The sequence below is a fragment of the Pteropus alecto genome, unplaced genomic scaffold (assembly GCF_000325575.1).
Source record: "Pteropus alecto unplaced genomic scaffold, ASM32557v1 scaffold22, whole genome shotgun sequence".
In the NCBI taxonomy this organism is placed as follows: Eukaryota; Metazoa; Chordata; class Mammalia; order Chiroptera; family Pteropodidae; genus Pteropus; species Pteropus alecto.
Window position 1 is genome coordinate 5,774,661 of NW_006434839.1, and position 9,573 is coordinate 5,784,233.

A 9,573-nucleotide genomic window follows, 5' to 3' on the forward strand; every position below is an offset into this window, starting at 1 on the left:
AAAAGTATGCCAACCTCTATTTTAGTCCTAGGAACACTTCTTTAAGCTCTGACTCTACCAGTTACCAGGCATTTGGATGACATTGTTATGTAACAGAAAGAGGATCTTTACTTAACAGCAACAGCAAATGATTCAAAAACAAAAAACAAAAAAAACAAACAAAAAACCCAGGGCCATCAGCATCCAATTCACTCACAAAGCTCTGGAACGTGTAAACAATAGAAGATTCACAAGGCACAGTCAATAGCCATTGGCACGGCTGCTCTCCAGGTATTTTAGGCCGCCGTGGAGAACTCAGCCTAACCAAGGTTTTCCACTCACTCAGCCCTCCAGATTTGGGATTAGACTATTCCTGAGGTTTCCCCTCACCTCTACCTCCAGAAAAAAAGAGAGTGGGGAACTTGCATTTGAAAAAATTCTCTTTATAAGTAACGTATTGGAATATTTCAAATCCTCATCATTCAAATTGACCAATAACGCAACCATGCTATAATGATAAATGTGCCTTTCTCTCCCACATAGAGAAGGACTTTGCTTCTGCCTCATGCTTTATTCTACTGGCCAAAAACTTTGGGAGAACTGTTGACTAATGAGAGAGGAAATGCTCACTTTAGTGTTGATTTAAGTGGGACCCTAAGTGAAAAACCCCTAAACTGTACGACCTCTCAGGCTCTGTTCATGTTTAAGAGAGGGGTAACATTTGTCAAGCACCAACTGTTAGAAATCAGGGTACTGCAGAATCACAGGGCGATGTTAACATATGTGGTCTGGAACAGAAATAGCTGAATCCTGTTCTAAATCACCCACTTTCGAAAGCCTCCCTGAGAGAGATAAGTGTACAAATTATAAAACCAGACCAAGTAACACTTTGTTCTCAGCAGGGTTCAGATACCACATGCAATAAAAAATTTAGGGAGCCAGCTGAGCCCACAGAAGCTTCCTTTGTTCCATGGGAGAGAGGCCTGAAGTGGTCTGTCTCTGTCAATTTCTCCACCAAGGTCCAAAACTACTGGGTTAAGGCAAGTCTCCACTCAGCAAAAGAAAGACTTGCTTCGAGGCCATTGAGGAGCTAGTCTGGGCTCTCCACATGGATGCCCAGGTCAGGCCAGCGGCCACGGAGGACAGGAACAGTGTCAGTGTCTGATGAATGAGAATGAGGTGACAAGTCTTCCCAATTCTGAGGCGCAAGCCCTGGACCACCGAATCTCGTCATCCTCAGAGGTGGAAGAGAAAAGGGAGTCTCGAGGGAGAGGGAGCTGACCGAACCCGTGTCCGCAACTTCCTAATCAAAGGGAGCTGACTGCGGCTTCGCAAAAAGAGGAGGAAGCAGAAGCCAGCCCCTTTGATGGGCACTCAGCCTTTATCTTAGGACACTGATGTCCCCCCACTGGTGCGGTGGCTGGCCAATGTCCTTAAAGCCAACCCCCCATGTCAGAGGAGGGGAGGGAGGTGGAGTGTTGAGCTCCCCCTGGAGGCAGAGCCCATGACAGAGCAGAAGTTGTTCCAGGTTCACCCTCATAACACTCCTCTGAGGTGACCCTACCGCATCCATTGAACATCAGGGAAACTGAGGCTCAAAGAGGCTGAGGATTTGGGGAAACAGTGTGATACAGCGGAAAAATCACGGGCTTTGCAGTCAAACAAACCCAGGGTGACTTAGCCAGCTACTGACTATACGCTTTAGCCAGGCTACTTCAAAACGTTATTGTAAAGTGAAATCTCATGGCATATACAAAACTACGATTAAAGGTGGCATATAGTAGGTGTGGGGCGAGTTTAGTTATTTTCCTGTCTTTGTCCTAGATCACAGATTCAGCCAGCAGCTAGAGGAGCTGGAGTTTTCAAATCCTTGTCTTCCTGATTCAGAGCCCCTTCTGTGGGGCCTTCTTCTCGGCTTCCCAAGAATAAAATCCCGGTCCCTTTCAAAGGGCTTTCCCAGTTAAGCTGACTAATATCTTCACAGCTAAGAAACGAGGAGATGGTTTCCAAACAACCCCTTTTTAGGGCTGGAGTCCTACCTCTTCCCCACAGCCTCTGTACTCACTTCCAGGCAAATATAAACCCTCCTTGGTATGGGGCTGGAACTCAGAAGGCTGGCCAGCCTTACCCTTCCTTTCCCAGTGATTTTTTAAGCTCACGAGGGGAACCCTCAAAGGGGATCCCTCTGGGCAGCAGAGTCCATCCCTTTTATGGACAGATTCTCTTGCTGCTGCATAGCAAACCCTGAGCACATATTTTTGGCATGCAAAAGGCCACAGATCTCTTTGTCCACAAGGCAAACATACTTTGAGTTCACAACAGCAGCTCAGTTTTAAAAGGTTTCTGATCCCACTGAATGCCTCCTCTAGCCAGACTTTTTTCTCAGACTTAATAAATAGTAAGGTACCAAAGCCAAAAAGGATCCCCTATTTACAAAATGATTTGTTCGACTGGTTACCTTTAAACTAAGGTGCCTCCACCTCAGCACTAATGAAATTTTGGAGCACCATCACACCCCACGCCACCCCCAAATTGTAATAGTCAAAAAGTCTCCAGACCTAATCACATGCCTCCTAGGAGGCAAAATTGCACCCACTTGAAGACCACTGCTCTCAACAGGCCTGGTGTGGAAGTGGGTTTTGAGCCTACAGTTTTTAACTTTTTCTTCCATCCTGGACACCTCAAGCCATCAGTGAGCCCCGTACGGATGGATTGAAAGGAGCTGAGGGCGGTGGTGTATAGCACAGTAGAGAGTGGTTTGTCATCTTATTTCTAACTCAACAAACACCAAGACAAGAGGACCAGGGCAGGGCTCTAAGCCAAACTGACCCTAAACAATCCCTAAGGTGAACAAAGCTTTTCTGAAATATTAAAATCTCAGGCTAAGAGGCAGAAACGGCATGGGAACTTCAGAGTATCCTGAATGCACTTCACATGTGATTTCAGTTAATCCCTGTTACAATTAGACAAAATATAGGTGTTGTGTCTTTTTCCAGAGGGAACCAAAACATGAAAAGCTCAAGTAATTTGTTCGAGGCCAGTCAGCTGATAACGGGTAGAGGTGGGCATAATACTCAGATGCGGATGGGGGTGATAGTTAACATTAGAGATCAATTGGTGTTCGGGTTCGGCCAAGGACTCGAATACATCAAGTTTTTTAATCCTATTGTTTGGGTTGTAGATGGTAAAACTGGGGCAGAGGTCACATTAGTCCTTGTTGTTTAGCTATTTTTTCCAAACTTCCAGGTGAGGCAGCCCAGACGCAGGCTCCATCTTTTCAATCAAATACTATGCCTTATTCTTACAACCACCCTTAGCCACTCAAATTCCCTCTTCCCTTGGCTATTTGAATCCTGGTGCCCCTGGAGCCACTGTGACCCCGGACAGTTGCTAGTTCTCAGCCTGATCTCTCTAGATCCTGAGCAGCCGGATTCTCTGACATTAGCCAGCCTCTGGAAATTCAGCCCCGGTGGTCGTCTGCAACTCCGATTCTCTACATTCAAAGAGAAGCCCACCTGACCTTTTATTATCCTACAGATAAAGTGCCGCCTCCCCAAATGATGCTGTGGATTAGTGGAAGTAAAAGTATAAAAAATGAAAAGGAAAAGGAGGATAGAGATGGAATAAGAATTGGTAAAAAAAAAAAAAAAAAAAGTAAGGAAAACAAAATCCTGCACAATAAACAGTGCGGAGTTGGAAAGAACAGACCACTGAAATCAGAAAGATTAAGGGAAGAAAAACAAAGAGAAGGAGAGTAGTTAAAAGATAGGAAAGAAAGAGATGGAGAGAAACGTAATTGGAAGAAAGAAACGATCAATAGAATCTGCTCCAAAGCCATCTTTGTGGCTATCGACTTCTGGCTAGCTTTTAATCTGAACACTTACCTGTGAGCCAATGGCAAGATGTGTGCACAGCTCATATAGTAAAAACTTCCACTTATTAGAACCTACCCATTCCAGGCTATTAAATGAGCCAGAATGGTTTAGCTCTATTTTTAGGAGAAAGATGGAAACAATCAAAGTAAAAAGCTACTGTTAAAAATTCAAAGGCAAAACCCCACGGGAGAGCCTGAGCATAGGTTCACACGTACTCAGGTGCCAGATGGAACTGTCACGACCAAGTACTGAGGTTGCTTTCCATAAATCACACTGGACAAGTGGTCCCATTATTAGAAAATCTTACCTACGTGATCGAAAATATTCTTCAAGCAACTGACCCAAAATCCACAAAAATACAGTCGTTACCATTTTTGATCACTTACAATTACTCCTATAGCAATGCTATAAGGTGAGGACAATTGCCCCGGTAGATGGGAACAGAGACACCGTAGCCAAGAAAGATTGAGTAACGTGCCCAAGGTCACACAGCTAGTCATTGGGATTGGCTCTAGACCCCTCAGTCTTTCCCCTAAGCCATGCCCATCACTCACACACACACACACACACACACACAGCCCGACTCCAGGCCCAAATGGTTTTACAAGTGGATTCCCATCTGGTTGTAGTCAGTGCACAGTTTTTGCTACAGTGAAACAGTAAACCCAGAAATTCTAAATTTTTTTTTTTTTTTAATCCACAAAAGCTGAAACAAAATCATGCTTTGTGTTCAATTCATAGAATTACAGAATTCAAGGACTGGCAGGGATGCCATGGTCGTGTGGTCCCCTTCCCTATTTTTTGCACATGAGCTAAACCAGGCTCAGTGAATTGAAAGGTCCAAAGTCACAGTGTTAGTCACTACAGTTAACTAGAAAATCAAATTAACTCAAAATCCCCATTCTTGAAAATATCCTGTCCCCGAGGGCTTTCTCATGCCCTTGAAGGCACATTCTTCTCTCCCAGAGGGCTGCTTGGCTGCTCTCACGATAGCTGTGGGGGAGGTGGAGTCTCCCAAACGCATCACTTGCCTCCCTCCAGTGGTGGGTGGTGGCACAGGAGGTCTATTAGGTAGACCCCAGGGTTGTTGGGGTGCAGGTAGGGGAGGAGGCCCAGGAGGTCTATTAGGTAGACCGCAGCTTTGCTAAGAAGCTATGCGGCAGAAACTAAATCAGCAGTTTCCAACTCTGCTTGATACTGTTACTTTTATAATCTATGGTTCCCTTTAAATATAATGTAACATAACAGGCTTATAATTCAAAACACATTTATACAAAATGTAAAATACATACTGTACAAGCCCATGAATATATAAGAAGCAATGTTCCCTTCAGGCCTCCTATTGAAAGCAGACAACACTTCTTCAAACAAGCTGACGTTTTGTGTCTGCTTGCTTTCACACTCTGCATTATCCACTCGCTGTTGTTTTCCTATCGATCAACTGTTAAGTTTCACGTGGGTCCTCTGGCTGGTATGTGAGTGCATGTCAAGCGCTTGTTTTCTTTCAGGACAGACATTTCCCGCTGTGCTTTTCCTGGATTTGAACTATTTTTATTATTGACTTTATGTTGCCATGGAGACGGGGAGATCACAGATGTTAAGAGTTGAAATCTAGGGCCACAGGAGACATTTATCATTGTACTTGGTATGAAGTGGGCTCTTGTTCCCCGTTTCTGCAGAGGCCAGTGTTTATTTTATAAAGAAGTTACTAATGAGGACTCAAGCCTAATGAATAATATGAAACTCTGCTTCACCTCACTGGCACATGCTTTCGACAGCAGCGAGTTATCTTATTGGAGAATAAGGTGGGGCTCATGAAAACACAGAGATTAACAGCTGTCTGTCAGTTTTCTCCCCGTGTAGGAGACAGAATGATGTATCAGAACAAGAGACCCATTCATCATTCTTTCTCAGCCCCTGAAGAAGAGAAACTTTCCCAAATTATTTCAACCATGCTCCGCAAGGAAACAAAGAACCTGCGGGCTCACCAGGATGCTGCCATCATCACTGATGAATGTTTGCAAAATGTCAGTGAACAAAGTGTGAGCCTGAACCAAATGAAATATGGTGGGCAATACTAAGGCTACGTGCTAAAACCATACCGTGGAGGTTAAAAACAAACAAAAACCCCTTATGATTTTCAAGGTTCTGTGTAGTCAAAGTATAACCGGATTGGAACAGAGATAAAGACAAGGAAAGAAAAACTTACTGCAGGTATCTTTGGTGATTGACCCTGAACGTGTTGGCTTATGAGCCAGTACCTTATAGAATTCATTTCCCTAGAGCCAACCAAGGTAACTGGTGGTTGCTGTCACTTTGTCATAGCAGATCAGGTCCTTGACAGTTCCTTTCTGCACACATGCAAAGCCAGTGATGTCTAAACAAAACAAATATATAAAGATGGAACAATGACAAAAGCCTGATCCCAGCAAAAACAACCCAGTGCTTTGAAAACTCTTTCCTAGTGGCTGGTGCTTTATCTGCGGTTGTGAGCAAGGTAACAGGGTTACTTTGATTTCCCAAGTGGGCTCTTTCAGGTTATTAAAACTAAAGGGGTCCTTAGCGGTGACACTATTCTGCATGACACCGTAATAATGAACACATGACATTACACATTTGTCAAAACCCATAGAACTATATAACGCAAGAGTGAACCCTGATGTAAACTATAGACTTTAATTAATGATAGTGTATCAATACTGGTTCATCAGTTCTAATACTAAGAGAAACTCTGTGTGTGTGCGTGTGTGTGTGTGTGTGTGTGTGTTTGTGTGTGTCTGTGTGTCTGTGTCAGGGGAAAGGGTATATGAAAACTCTGCACCTTCTGCTAAGTTTTTCTATAAACCTGAAACTGTTCCAAAAAAAGTCTATTATATATATATTTTCAAAACTACAGTGGCTTAACCTTGTTATTTTGAGAGATAATGTGGTAATAGAGTTTCTCTACCAACAAGAATAAAAAAAAAACAAACACCAATGATTTATCTCATTTGGCATTGATCTTCAGTGTGAAAAAGTAAATTCTAGGTCTCATTATTCATATTGTTCACATAAAACGTGAAAGTTTACAATGTAAATACTGTTTCTTAGTAAAATTGACGATTTGTATGGCACTACTCAACGTAGTTCTAAAAGGAGCTATCATCTCATTAATAGCTAGTACACATCCAGTCAACATATAGGGAACACTATACTAACTTCGGTAATTGTTTTAAAATAGACTGTTCTTTATGAATTTTTTTCCCCTGACATTGTCTTCATACTGTCCACACAGCTAGCTTATATTTTTGACAATTTATTTGATGGTGTTAAAAACTGATCTAATCATCTAAAAATGTTTTCTGTCGTATGCATGTCAAAAGTTTTAGAAGTAAATCTTTCTCATGTTTTTTCTGCGTGAACTTATAATACAAAGGCGAGCAAAGCAGAGTCTTGTCCACTAGATCTAACAAGATTTCACAAAATCGCAGCCTTTGAATTAATTCGTCCAGCTCACTGGGTGATTCCTCTTGTATTCTGCACCATATTCTCATCAGACAACGGTAATGGTTAAATTTTTTAAGTAGCCACTTGCATTGTCGGTAAAAGAACATTTAACAGTATTTTCCCTGATGGAACATTCCATTCTCTCTCACAGAGCGCACCTACTTTGAATGATTCCGCATGCGAATTTTCATTGTCAGATTTAATTTTAGTTCATTTTCAGTTTTCTAGGAATGGTCATCTTAAAACTGTACGAGGTAAGATGTCAATAGCTTTATTTTTATTCTCACTATATTCTGCTTCAAAATACCATTGTAACTTGGCAGGCATCATAGAACTATTTTGCAAATTTTTATTGCATGAGGTATATCCAGTAACTTTTAGCACCATAAAAGGTGACAAATAATTATTACCACTCTTCTTGTCTTTGCATGACTTTATGACAGGGTGTTCCACGCACGGCCTTTGTTTTCTGGGCAGGTGCTCCATTCCGGTCAGACTCATCAATATTATCTTGATATATTCCTTATTATAAGCATAATTATTTCATCCCACTCAGGGGAGGTAGATATAAACATAAACTCTCTCTCACACACACATACATATGTGTGTGCGTATGACATTAATAAATAGGAAGGTCAGAGCATAGAAAACTTAATTCATTAAAACTACTATCATATGATACTATCGTAATGCAATGCATTACATATTCACGTGGTATTGTACAACCAATTTCTACCCCATGAGGAGAGCGCATGCTAAACATATGCTCCCAAGCCTTGCCCAGCGTTTGATGGAGCATGGTTGCTCCCATGTTAATGGAGAGGACACACTTGGAATAATTTACCCTAGGGGATGTGCACAGGCCTTGGATTCAGAAACAGATCGGGGCACAGCTACGAGCTCCATTCAAAGGCACATCTATCTATAAGACATTCAAATATAGACACAGAGACATCAAGAGACATGCCGTTTCCAGGTCCGAGCTAAACCGAGCTCACCGAGCAGTACAAGTCCCTGTAGTTAAGATCTGGTGCGTGTCAAATTAGAGCATGTGTTTATTTCTATAGTTTTTTTTTTTTTAAGACTTGAAGTATATCTGTTGAAAAACGAAGCTGGAGTTCTATACCTATGGAATCTGCGACAAAGCATCGCCTCGCTCCACTGATAACATATGACAATGCAAGAATGGAACAGAGCAAAACAATCAGGAAAAGGAAGCCCCTTCCCTCACTAGGCACACACGAATCTGCAGCTGCATGCAGAGAGAAGAAATTGTCTGAGAGCAGGAGCAGCATGAATAGAATTTTCTCAACAGAATTTTCTCTGAGAAGCGGACAGAGACTGGAAGAAGAGGGACCTCTGAGGACAGGAAAGATCCTGCCAGAAGACGGGGGGTGAGGTAGTCGGCCAGGAGATGTAGGAAGCCATTGAATATCCATTTTCCTGGTTATGGTACCACGTAACTGGGTGAGAATCTCTTCCTCTTCTCCATACCAACACTCCTCCATTCGAGACATTTCTTCTCTCCGCTGTTTGAAGGCATTTGAAACCCTCCACTTCCACGTCTTTTCTTTATTTCATTAGCTTGAGTGTGTATCTTCCAAACCCTAGGCTAGGCTAGGACTAGCCAGCCAGGGCAGGACTGTGCCCTGGCCTTGTGGAGCACAGCCACCTACGAGCTTGTGTCTTCCACCCACCTCCTAGAGCCGGTGCACAGTGTGGCCTTCAACCCTTGAGACACTACTGAGCTTGCCTGTGTGGGCCAGGGCACCCTCACGTTGTGGCTCGTGCAGCATTGCGGGCCCAGCATCATCCTCCAGGTGCACCAAGATCCCATCCCTGAGGCAGTGGGAGCAGGTGAGCTGACCTCACTGTGCTATGGGCTGAGCCCCTGCTTTACTGCAGCTCCGATGCTGGCCAGATCTGTGTCTGTGACACCCATGCCCAACGCTGCTTCTTGGCCTGAGGGGCAGATGACGGTGAGATCAGAGTGCTGCTGTGCTCGGTCTCACGGCCGGTCAGTGGCAGTAACACCATGGGAGCTGTGCCAGAGCTGAGGCTCAAGGGCTCAGGTGCCAGTTCTAGCACCGTGCTCATAGAGTGCAAGCTGACCCTGGACGGAGATATCGTGAGCGCCGTCTTCCACGACAGCATGGACATGGGCGTGGTAGGCACCACGGCGGGCACACTCTGGTATGTCACCTGGGCTCAGGGCACCAGCACCTGCCTCCTC